Raw genomic sequence first — 14,069 nt, forward strand, 5'->3', positions numbered from 1 at the left:
ATCCCAATAGAGGTAATCAGTCCGTGAGGGATCAGAGTGACTAGACCTACCTAGAGGAGGGTGGTGTTATATCTTAAAGCATGTCAACTATCTAGAGACTAGCATGGTTAGATCTTAGTAGCATTCATATTATTGCATATCATTCATATCATATATGCATTGCTGATTGTGTTGACATATGGATGAGAATTGTGTTATCCTTACTGAGTTCGTCAGAAAACTTTCCTTTCTTTGTTTGTTATACTAAGCTGTATAGATGGTTTCACGTCCTTGGAAATTAGAGAGAATTCATATGATCAAACCCTCTTGTTTGAAGAAGATGTGGCATTGTCAGTGGGAGATGGAGATAGCTTGCATGAAACCTTCTGCTGATGCTTGGAGTGCGCTTATAACACCCATTGATGGCCGAAGGAGGCAAATTGCCAGACATTTTGAGGATCATATGGAGAAGAATTGGAGAACTCCATTTCTTGCTATTCATGAAGCACATTATTTAGCTTTAGAGAAAGAAATTGGAAAGAAACTTATTTAGTTTATTTTGATTGCTTCCGTTGAACTCGATATTCTTTTGAACTTGATTTTACTTTTGAACATTGATTCTTTCTTTGATTCTTTAATTAGAGTATTTGGACTCCTGTAATCCTTTTGATTAATTATATGAGCTAGCTCTAGTTCTTGATTATCTATTACTCGCATTTATTATTATTGATGGGTAAGACCATGGATCTTGTGACGGATCGCACCCACGAGTTGTTGGGCGGGTAACTGAGACCGGCAGGTGGGATGTGACATAGGGTCCCTTCAAAATAGTTCCAACTGAGATACAATTCTTGAAGCTTCTTCATTCCATAGAAACCTGAAATAAAAATGAAGCAGGTATATCACTTCTTCAAAAGTCTAGGACTAACTTGGGACTCTCCTAGAATTGAACTATTGATTTGTACCTTGGATCACTCTAGAGGAGTAATCGTATTCATTGAACTCAAATCCAAAGACTGCAATTCATGAAGGTTAGCTACTTCTGTACCCAGAAAACAAAACATAAGGATCATCGTGTTGGCTAATGTAATCACTACGCCTTTAACACTTGTGCATAACCATGATCAATTGCCAACGTATTCTTACTTACAAAAAAAATAAAAATAGGTACCTTCCATAAGAGACATTAGAGCTCTCTTGAGAAAGTATTGATCTTCGAGTGTTAGGATTCTAAGGGATGTCAGTGCACCCAAAATTGGAAATATACTGTTATTGAAGTGATTCCGATAAAGATAAAAAGCCTCCAAGTTTTTCAATCCAATCAAACTTGTAGAGCCTATGAATACGAAAGCATTTATATGACTAACTAAAAAGTTAAGGATTAGATAGGCAATTAAGAATAGTTTGTTGTAACATTATCATGTATATATGTATGTATCTTTTGCCTTATTTTGTATGCGAAGTGGATGCGTCGAGATAGTTCCCATTCAGATACAATGATTCAAGTTAGCTAGGGTAGATATAAATTCTGCATAGATGGATCCAATGATAATGAGTAAACAGCAGATCACTTACATGATTAATCCATCCATAATTGATGAGTCACACTATGTTACCTCTTAAATGAATTGATCCATCCATTGAATTTTTTCCTAGTGACAACATCTTGAGGGACTTCAATTCACTCATGGATGGAAAGATACTGTTGTGGAAGTAATTACTTGTTAAGTCCAGGACCTCTAGATTTCTCAACCCACTAAAATTTCAAAAACCTGCATCTATTGATGTTAAAGCATATGAAATGAAAAAAGTGATATTCGTTAAAGCATAATATATACTAGCAACAGCTACATACATACCTTCCTTATTGATCCAAGTCAAGATTCCATTATAGGATAGGTTGAGGTGTTGTAGTTCTTTGAAAGTAAAAATTTAAGGTGACATTTATTTTGCAGTTATTGGGCCCTACATACCCAGTGGTGTACCCCTCGTACAAATTCATGTATTCAAGTGCTCCACCAATATCATTAAGAATGAGTTGGATGACTCGTCAAGTAGAAGCATTACATTGGACTCGCTCCCAAGAACAGCCGTCATAATCATCAGCAGATACCATGATGGTAATCGATCGCCTTTCAATTGAGTGTACCAATCAGTCCAATTGTAGGAAGCTTGAATTCCAAGAGAGCATTCCTCTCCACCTACAGGCATCCTGAACTACATATTTGAAGTTGGAATAATTAAAACTAGCGAAACCTAGAAACACCCTTTTTTTTTACACATAATTCAAACATAAAATCCCCAGCTAGAGAGAATATTTCAAATTCAAAACGTTCTCCAAGGTCCAAACTCCTAGTTCCCAGTGTTGAAACTAATTGAAAACACTAGGTATAAATAAGGAACCACTTACAACATTGCTTCCACTGCAGCCATTTAATGGAGGCGGTTTTCGCTATTGCGTGTGTAAAGTGCAAATGGTAAAACCGCCACTAATAGTGTGAATATCCTGTGACGGATAACAAAACTAACACTAATTATAGGGGTAAACACCAATGGATAATACTGGGGTGGTAATTAAGCCTATTTTGTGGTGTGCACATATACTGGCGGTCTATATAAAACCGCTACTAATGGTCTACACATGTAGTGGTGTTTTCTAAAGAATTGACGTAACATACAACCCTTTAGTGGCAGTTTTATGTTTACTGCCACCAATGAGATTGATTTTTCTTTTAAATAATGCTTGAATGTACTTAGTGGGGTTTGGTGCTCTACCAATATCATTAAGAGTGAGTTGGATGACTCGTCCAGTAGAAGCATTATATTGGACTCGCTCCCAAGAGCAGTTGTTAGAATCATCAGTAGATATCCATGATGGTAATCGATCACCTTTAAATTGAGTGCAACAATAAGTACAATTGTAGGAAGCCTTGAATTCCAAGAGAGCATTCCTCTCCACCTCTAGGCATCCCGAACTGCATATTTGAAGCTGGAATACCATTAGTAAAACTAGCAAAACCCAGAAACACCACTTTATTTTACAAAGAATTCAAACAGAAAAACCCCAACTAGAGAGAATATTTCAAACTCAAAACGTTCTCCAATGTCCAAACTCCTAGTTCCCAATGCTGAAACTAATTTAAAAAACTAGGTATAAATAAGGAACAATTTATAGCATTGCTTCCACTGTAGCCATTTAATGGAGGCGGTTTTCGCTATTGCGCGTGTAAAGTGCAAATGGTGGCAACGGCCACTAATAGTGTGAATACCTTGCGATGAATAACAAAACTAACACTAATTATAGGGGTAAACACCGGTGAATAATACTTGAGTGGTAATTAAGCCTATTTTGTGGTGTGCACATATATTGGCGATCTATATAAAACCGCTACTAATGGTCTGCACATGTAGTGGCATTTTCTAAAGAATCGCCGTAATATACAACTCTTTAGTGGCGGTTTTATGTTACTGCCACCAGTGAGATTGATTTTTCTTTTAAATAATGCTTGAATGTACTTAGTGAGGTTTAGTGCTCCACCAATATCATTAAGAATGAATTGGATGACTCATCCAGTAGAAGTATTACATTGGACTCGCTCCCAAGAACAAGCAGTCAGAATCATCAGCAGATATCCATGATGGTAATCGATCACCTTTAAATTGAGTGCAACAATAAGTCCAATTGCAGGAAGCCTTGAATTCGAATAGAGCATCCCTCTCCACCTCTAGGCATCCCGAACTGCATATTTGAAGCTGGAACACCACTAGTAAAACTAGCGAAACTCAGAAACACCACTTTATTTTACATAGAATTCAAACAGAAAATCCCCAACTAGAGAGAATATTTCAAAACATTCTCCAAGGTCCAAACTCCCAGTTCCCTGTGCTGAAACTAATTGAAAAAACTAGGTATAAAATAAGGAACCACTTACAACATTGCTTCCATTGCAGCCATTTAATGGAGGCGGTTTTCGCTATTGCGTGTGTAAAGTGCAAATGGTGGCGGTTTCATAAAACCGCCACTAATAGTGTGAATATCCTGCAATGGATAACAAAAATAACACTAATTATAGGGGTAAACACCAGTGGATAATACTGGGGTGGTAATTAAGCCTATTTTGTGGTGTGCACATATACTGGCAGTCTATATAAAACTGCCACTAATGGTCAGCACATGTAGTGGTGTTTTCTAAAGAATTGTCGTAATATACAACCCTTTAGTGGAGGTTTTATGTTTACTGCCACCAATGAGATTGATTTTTCTTTTAATAATGCTTGAATGTACTTAGGGGGTTTGGTGCTCCACCAATATCAATAAGAGTGAGTTGGATGACTCGTCCAGTAGAAGCAATATATTGGATTCGCTCCCACGAACAGCAGTTAGAATCATCAGTAGATATCCATGATGGTAATCGATCACCTTTAAATTGAGTGCAACAATCAATCCAATTGCAGGAAGCCTTGAATTCCAAGAGAGCATTCCTCTCCACCTCTAGGCATCCCGAACTGCATATTTGAAGCTGGAATACCACTAGTAAAACTAGCAAAACCCAGAAACACCAGTTTGAGAGAATATTTCAAACTCAAAACGTTCTCCAATGTCCAAACTCCTAGTTCCCAATGCTGAAACTAATTGAAAAAACTAGGTATAAATAAGGAACCATTTATAGCTTTGCTTCCACTGCAGCCATTTAATGGAGGCGGTTTTCGCTATTGCGTGTGTAAAGTGCAAATGGTGGCGACTGCCACTAATAGTGTGAATACCTTGAGATGAATAACAAAACTAACACTAATTATAGGGGTAAACACTGGTGGATAATACTTGAGTGGTAATTAAGCCTGCTTTGTGGTGTGCACATATACTGGCGATCTATATAAAACCGCCACTAATGGTCTACACATGTAGTTGCATTTTCTAAAGAATCACCGTAATATACAACTCTTTAGTGGCGGTTTTATGTTTACCGCCACCAACGAGATTGATTTTTTTTTTAAATAATGCTTGAATGTACTTAGTGGGGTTTAGTGCTCCACCAATATCATTAAGAGTGAGTTGGATGACTCGTCCAGTAGAAGCATTACATTGGACTCGCTCCCAAGAACAGCAGTTAGAATCATCATCATATATCCATGATGGTAATCAATTACCTTTAAATTGAGTGTAACAATAAGTCCAATTGCATGAAGCCTTGAATTCGAATATCCCTCTCCACCTCTAGGCATCCCGAACTACATATTTGAAGCTGGAATACCACTAGTAAAACTAGCGAAACCTAGAAACACCACTTTATTTTACATAGAATTCAAACAAAAAATCCCCAGCTAGAGAGAATATTTCAAACTCAAAACATTCTCCAAGGTCCAAACTCCTAGTTCCCAGTGCCGAAACTAATTGAAAAAACTAGGTATAAAATAAGGAACCACTTACAACATTGCTTCCACCGCAGCCATTTAATGGAGGCGGTTTTCGCTACGCGTGTGTAAAGTGCAAATAGTGATGGTTTCATAAAACCGCCACTAATATTGTGAATGTCCTGTGACGGATAACAAAACTAAGACTAATTATTGGGGGTAAACACCGATGGATAATACTGGGGTTGTAATTAAGCCTATTTTGTGGTGTGCACATATATATTGGCGATCTATATAAAACCGCCACTAATGGTCTGCACATGTAGTGGCGTTTTCTAAAGAATCGCCGTAATATACAACCCTTTAGTGGCAGTTTTATGTTTACTGCCACCAATGAGATTGATTTTTTTTTAAATAATGCTTGAATGTACTTAATGGGGTTTAGTGCTCCACCAATATCATTAAGAGTGAGTTGGATGACTCGTCCAGTAGAAGCATTAATTTGGACTCCCTCCCAAGAATAGCAGTCAGAATCATCAGCGGATATCCATTACGGTAATCGATCACCTTTGAATTGAGTGTACCATCAGTCTAATTGCAGGAAGCCTTGAATTCCAAGAGAGCATTCCTCTCCACCTTTAGGCATCCCGAACTGCATATTTGAAGTTAGAATACCACTAGTAAAACTAGCGAAACCCAGAAACGCCACTTCATTTTACACAGAATTCAAACAGAAAATCCTCAGCTAGAGAGTATTTCAAAATCAAAATGTTCTCCAAGGTTCAAACTCCTAGTTCCCAGTGCTGAAACTAATTGAAGAAGCTAGGAATAAATAAGGAACCACTTGCAGCATCGCTTCCACACCTACAATGGAAATCAACAACCTGTCAACAAATTTGTCAATCAATGCCAATTCACCACATGACCTACAAGGGGTTTTTTGCTTCTTCTTTTTTTGGCTAAAAGTTATTTGTATTAAAAGCAAAAGTTTCCTTTTCTATGAAGGCATCTAATTTGATAATTTTTAATTTAATATTTAGTTTACCAAAAAGAAAATCTTAGTTGATAATTACAACTTTATGGAATGGTGGCATCAGTTATTACGCCTGCCAATATTCTATATATAGGCCTTGCAACTTTATGGAATGGTAGCATTAATTATTATACCGGTCAACCCACGACTAAGTACTGTCAATATTCTATATATAGTCCCTACGACTTTATGGAATGGTTTTTTCTTAAAATCTATTTTCATGTAATAGAAACAACATATAGTAAAGTGTTTCAATGGTGATCGAAAAAATGTACAAAGACTACAAAGATTATTTGAAACTTTTAAAAATCACATCCGGATAGTGCATAATCATATTATTTTTATATCTAAATATATAATGCACTTCACAGTTATTTTTCAGAGAAAAATCAAAAGTTATATATTTTGGAGTTTCAAATATATATAGATGAAAAAACAAGTTTCTCATTGGACCCATCTTCAAAGAAACCCAGTGAGTAGGTCTTGCAGATTAGGGGTGCATGTTTGGCCCTAGCGGCCTTAACCCGCCCTAAGCCCGCCCTGAGCCTGAATAGGGCTTGGGCTCAAGATTTTGGTTCTAATGGCGGGTTAGGACCAAAATATTCTAGCCCTAAACTAGGGCCAAGGGCGGGCCTGGGATTACTCTCTGGCTCGCCCAGCCCGTCCCTGATTTTGACCCTAATCTTGGCCTTGATTTTGGCCCTAATATTGGCCCTCATTCTGGCCTTGATCTTGGTCCTGATTCTGGCCCTGATCTTGGCCCTGATTTTGCCCTGATTTTGGACCTGATCTAGGCCCATGATTTTGGCCCTAATTTGAGTCTAGACCCTCCACTCATATGGAGAGGAATTAATTCTAATCCACATGGGAGAATACTGACACATGTCAAATTTTAAAAACATGATCATGTTTTGTAGAAAATCAATAAAAATAAATTATATCATCATTACCAATATAGTAAGCATCCATCTTATTTTGGTCCTAATCCTGACCCTAATTTTGGCTTTAGTCTTAATGTTAATTTGACCCTGATCATATACTAGATTTTTACCTTAATCTTCATATTAACATTGATATAATTACAAGTCTCGATTTTGACCTTCAGTCTTAATGGGTTTGGATTGGCCCTGTAGGGCTTAGGGCTAGGGATTATAATCCTTGGCCTTGAACTAGGGTCAAGGTGGGAATGGGCAGAAATCAGCTCAGATTAGAACATATAAGGTTGGGCTTGGGATTGCAAAAGCCCGACCCAGCCCGGCCCTATTGCAACCCTACTTTCAAACCTAGTTAAGACAAGTCACAATTTTTAAGTTGAAATCTTTTAATGCAATAATATTTTTAAATTAGTAAAGGGTAATTTTCATTTGGATCCTATGAAGTTTGATTCAAGTCATTTTCAATCAAAATAAAATGACATTTCGCATTTATCTCCTGTGTGGTATTCAAAATAATCAAAATAAGGACACATCTTTATTTTTTTGACAAAAATGACCCACATGAATGCTAAACCACAGGTAATGTCTGTCACATTTAGGACTTTCTAGCTCTATGGAGACTTGATCCGTATGTACCACGGCGAGCTATTTAAAGTCAATGGAAATTGCTAGAAACAAAACAAACAAACAAGAGAGATGAGTAATGGAGAAAGTTAGGTAGGACCATATATAACGTGTGGCATAAATTCTAAATGACTTAACGCGGCAATGTCTTCTTTGAAAGGAAGGTCTCTGGAAAAGAAAGAAGAGGTTACAATGAAGTTGGGTGAGTTAGCCCATTAGACCAGCTGAACCACCAGTAGTGTCTGTCACATCTAGGACTTTCTTATCTCTATGGAGACTTGACCCATATATACAGTGGCGGGTGGTTTAAAGCAAATGGAAATTGCTAGGAACAAACAAACAAGAGAGATGAGTAATGGAGAAAGTTAATGTAGGACCATCAATAATGTGTGGCATACATTCTAATTTCATAAGAGAAATCACACTCAAGAGTAGGTGATTATGCTCAAGATAGTCCTAATTTCATAAGAGAAATAATATATATTAATTGGGAACCAATTGGTTTCAAAAGAGGTCCAGAATCATACTTCCCGAACCCAATCTATTGAATGGCCTCAAACCCGCCGTTCTCAACTTAGTTTCAGTAAAATCCCTATTTCACATTCGAAATCAAATCGAAGCGAGACTTTGGGGCTTCTAATTAACAGTAATAGGGTCCTAAAAGTATTAACAATTTTTTCCAATTAGGTCTCAATCGAAAAGCCCCAAATTTGGCTCTTGCGAGTGCCTGCGGGGCACCTCGAGAGGCTCAATGCGAAATCGTTCCAACAATGCATAAACAACTCCCAAAACTAAAGGGAAACATAAATAGAACTAATTGCAAGCATTCAATGCATTAAATATACCCCAACTATCGAAATCTATCATTTATCATGAAGAAAATACCACTAACCTAGGTTTAGAGAAGAGAGGTTGAAGAATACTCACCTTTCTCAATGATGGGTCTCGACACATTGCCATGTGGATGGAATCCGGAATCCTTCTTAGTTTCTCCTCTTCTCCAAGCCTTAGCCCCACTCTAACATTAGAAAATGCGTTTAGAGGTGAGTGGAGTCATAAAATAGGGTTTTAAACCCGAATTCCCGAAATTGCCCCGAAATTGGGGATGAGGGGTTGATCCAGACCGGTCAACAAGTCCAATCGAACAGCCCTTGGTTAACCCCTCAACTAAGGTCTGATTGCAGTGTTTTTTTGGCTTAAATGAAAGGTCTTTTAAGTATCTACATTTGAGTATATTTACTTCGTCATTCGGATTCTCAATCATCGATTTTCGGATGTGCCAAAATCGCATTTTAATCCCTTCGTGATTGGTCTTCTTTCTCCTCTTAAACTCTAGGAGAGATGTCGAGTCATCATTAGGGTCATCCACTAACATTGGGTCCATCTCTGAACCTTCGGGCTCAACTCGAATGGCCCACAGTTGTTGCCGACTTAAGTTCCGAGTTCGTGGTCTTGAAACCATAGATTAAAGGGTTAGAAATCCGGGGGATTTCACAAAAGTAGAAGTTGGCTCTTCCTTTAGTACAGTAACCTTAGTATCAATTGACCTCCCACTTGAGAACAAAATTTCTAACTTAATTTGATCAGCCCAAAACAAGGATAAACCTCTTGCTTTTCCTTCAAGTTCCACGTGAAATTGATTAGAGAGTTTCAACTTCTTGCTAATTCTTTGCATGACAGCAACATTGTTTTGGGTCTCTATTAAGAAAAAGATGTCCAACTTCTCCTTTCTGAGAGATTTATCAGAGCTCTAGATGTCGTAGGCCTCCCAATATCTTGGACATTTCAGCTTAGTAATTTCAGTTGTGCCCATGGTGAGGATGGTTCTCTCCTCCCATGGGGCCTTTCAATAAAAAAGGCTGACTTCCTTGGGTTTCAAATGAAGAATTAGGTGAGGTAGTTTTTTTCTCATTGGTTTTCATATTTTTCTTAGCTCTTTTGGCATATGGCACTATCCTTGATGGGACATGATGGTTTCTAGGTTGTCTTGAAGATGGGTTGGAGAAACAATTTTGGTTTGCTTGTGGAGAGGGTTCGATTTGAGTGCAGGCTGGGTTAGGATTGTTCTTGGTGGGATTAGGTTGGACGTGGCTAAAGAGGGTTTAGGATGATGATTCGTTAACCCAGTAGTAGTTTGATTATTTAAACCAACATGTGAAGCGAAGGTGGGGAGGGTTATTTGAGGTTGTTGGAGTTAGCTGTTGCAATGGGTGGTGGGGCAACGTGTAAAATCCCCTGGATTTCTAACCTGGGAACCCATGATTTTAGGACCGCGAACCCGGGCCTTGAGTCGATAACAACTATGGGCCATTCGAGTCAAGCTCGAAGTTTTTAAAGTGGACATAATGATTTTGGATGAACCTAGTGATGATTTGATAACTCTCTTGGAGTTTAAAAGAAGAGAGAAGATTAATCATGATGGTGTTAAAAAGAGATTTTGGCACATCCAAAGACCGGCGATGGAGAGTCCGATTGATGTAAATAAGGTATCAAATCAAAGATTGTCAAAAGATCTTTCCAACAAGCAAAAAATCACCGAAATTGGAGTCCATTTGGAGGTCCAACCATGGACCGGTCAGTTGGGCCGGTTGGGTGAACCAACCCCCACCCCATTTTATGTTTCGGGGCAAAAACGGGATTCCGGGTTTTTAAATGCTATTTTATGTTTTAATGCACCTTTGAACACATATTTTTTACGCTAGAACGAGGTTGAGGCTGCGGGGAGAGAAGAAACCAAGGAGAAGAGAGGTTTCCATCCTTTCGAAGGTGCTTTGTGACTCGAATCTTGGCGAAAATGTTAGGAACTGTTAGATTTCTTTAATCCTTCTCTTAGACACAGTTTTGTGAGTAATTTCTCTTCTCTTCTGTTGAGGGATCTTGAAAGGGAAGCATGTTAGGTTCATTGCTCATTCTTGAATTCTCTTGTTGAGGTTATTCTTTTGTATAAGAGATAACGGTGTGATCCCTTGTGAAGATTTTCGCATTTTGGCTCTTCGAGTTGCCCACGGGTGATTTAGGAGAGCCAATTTGGGGCTTTTTGATTAAGATCAATTTGGATCAAATTGGAGAGACCCATATGATAATTTTATTGCCAATTAGACTTTCCCAAGGTTTCATTTCGTTTCAACTCTGAATTGATGGCGAATTTATAACTTTTAGTAGATTTAAGTTAAAAAGGCGAGTTAAAACTTAGTTTTTTGTTTAGGTTTTTGTGGGAAGATTTTGAGATATTTTTCTAAACCCAAATTAACTTCTACTTTATTTTTGTTAATCCTCTTGCATGATTAGGTTTATTACTTTTGTTACCTTCTTGTGAGAGGGATTTTTTGACCTTTGGAGAAAGGAATCCAGTTGGAAGGTGAGGAATAAATAATCATGTTATATTTAATTAATTGTTGTTATTTTAATTTCTTTTGTTAAATATAAATTGCTGCAAATTCTATTATCATACTATGCTTGTGTGTGACTTTGCACGAAAGGAAGATAAAGCTATTGTTTCTAATGTTGCTCTTTGCCTTTAAATCTATTACTATTGTTATGAGTATGGAATGGAAATGTATGTGAAGGGAAATGAGGAATATTATTATTCTCTCTACCTTGTATTTTCCACTAGGGTTGTGGGTTTGCTATTACCCTAGTAACCATGTGTGGTGCCATTAAACCCAATTGCATGATTTACAGGTGTCTAGAAGTGTTGAGCTAGGAATCCCTATGAGTACTACTACCCTTCCGATAGGGGTATTGAAGCCGGTTAACCCGTGATGCTAATGGCTGGGTCCTATATATCGAGCATGTCCACTATCATCATAGAGAGATAGGGTTGCATATAATTGATTGGGCTCCTGGGCACTCAAGACCGGTAACCAACCCGTGAGAGGACATGGAGAGCATCCTGTCCATTATATGTGGATGATCACTTGGTTAAGGAATGGGATCTATCAGATGCCTCCCGTTGAGGATTCCATTCATAGGTGGGAATGTATTGAACCAACAGAGCACTAGGTGTGGGGAGATATCCGGACCATATGTAGTACGAGACTGTATGACCTTGCACTAGGCTTAGGTTTATTCCTAACGCACTCCAGATCTTATACCAATGGTGGTGTGAGAGAGTGGTGACCTAATCCCCAACCATGGCTCAATAAGACTTTACCCAATTGTCGCGGAGAACCCAACAGACGTGCACGAGAGAAGAGTGATGAGACCGCCCAAAGGAGACTGGTGTATGACTTAATGCATGTCTACTTTAGAGACTACATTATAGAGTTAGGAACCTCATATCACCACCATGCATTTGTTTATTTATATTATTAAATAAATGATTGTCTTCTGAATTATGACATGGAAATTGGATGAATATACGATGTGAATGTTAGTTACCTCACTGACTTCTATGAACTCATTCATTTTTTTTTTTGTTCTTAAAATTGCTCTACAGGTTATGAGGACCACACTTATGTTGAGGATCCTTTGATGAATGGCTATCAGGAGGGCGTAGTCGGAGAAGAAGTGAAAGCACATGATGCTTATTGTTCATGCCAGGACTGCTCTTATGAAGTTTCTTTTCCTTAGAGTTACCTAAAATGATTTTCTGCTGCAACTTTAAACATTCTTTCTTTTCTTAGAACTCTGGTATTTAGTTTTGATTGGAAGCTTTGGATATTGTAATCTTTTCTTTTCATCCTTGATAATTAAATACTTGAACTTGTTTATTTTCCTGTCCATTTAATTTTACTTTATCATGTATTGTATGTAATTGTCACTGAACCTAGATTTTGCAGTGTATCACCCCCATGAGTATTCAGGTATGACAGGATCCAACTGGGTGGGGTGTGACACAAGGTGACTCTGGCAAGTTGTGGGAGGAGGTGTAATGGCGTTGGTGATCTCAAGACTTTGTAGGATTTGGGTGGTTAAAGTTGAAATAAAAAGCATTAATGGTCATAGATGATGAGCACATTTATGTGTGAAATCTTAGGGCATAAAGCATGCATTTTACACACTTAGAGTGGAGTTACCTTGAGTTTTATGTTGTTTTTGCAAATTTTAGGACTTTTTAATATTTAAGCAAATATTTGGAGTTTTGGGTATTAATCATGCAATTTTACATGTTAAGAGGTCCATTCAAATTCTCAAATACAAAAATGGGCCTGATCTGGAGCATGATGGGCTTGAGATGTGATTATGGGCCAACTCCAAAATATTTAAGAGATAAAGAAGGCAAATTTGATCTACGATTGAGATTATAAATTATCAATCAAATTTATAGATATATTATTGAAAGAGTCCAAATGGAGAAAAGAGTCCTTGTATACCTCAATATCTTATTTCTTATTTGGGATTTGATTAAAGAAAGAAAAAGAGGGGAAAAAAGAATTATATTCAGATAAGGAAGAAGGAAAATCCCGTTTTTGAATGTCTCTGTTCAATTTCGATCAAGCCCTTCATCGAACGATCATCCAGTGTCCGATCAAGTTGATTGTTGGAGGAGAGCTTCATGACTTCTTGATCCTGAAATCCAACGGTGGAATTGTACATTTGATCTCTCTAAGTCAGTCCGATTAGTACGTCAAAACCCTAATTGGTTGAGTCAAATAGAAACCCTGAGTTTGATTCAAATTTTGTCAAGATTCATATCCCATGTAAACTCTATGAAAGGAGAGCATACTCCATCAAGGGAGAACTTGTTTTAGAACTTAGTAGAAAAACTCTTTCTTCTCTCTTCAATTTATTTAGGCTTTCTCTAGTTTTCTTTGCTTGCATTTGTGAGATTTAAATTTATAGATTGAATGTTTAGGTTTAATTTTTCTATATAATGCAATTTAAGTTTAAGTTTCAAGTTTTAAGATTCGTTTTTCTCTGGGTCTAGCAATTACAGATCTAGATTTAGTTGTTAGGGTTGGTTGAGATTCGAATCGTTTGTTCAATTCGCAAGTAAGTAACCTTTCTTCAATAATCTTCTCTCCATATTCTTAATTTAGGATTTATTTTCAGCATTTATTTATTGTTCTTCCTTCCACTGGGTCCTTGATCAGAGATGCCTACAGTCGTGCTTCTCTTTGGTTAAGGTTTTCCTTTCCTTTTATTACTCTGTTATTTACTTTCTGCAATTTACTTTCATCATTTATTTATTATTTTCCCTTCCC

This window comes from Hakea prostrata, chromosome 1 (assembly GCF_041222555.1).
Source record: "Hakea prostrata isolate BN-2017 chromosome 1, UWA_Hpros_2, whole genome shotgun sequence".
Lineage (NCBI taxonomy): Eukaryota > Viridiplantae > Streptophyta > Magnoliopsida > Proteales > Proteaceae > Hakea > Hakea prostrata.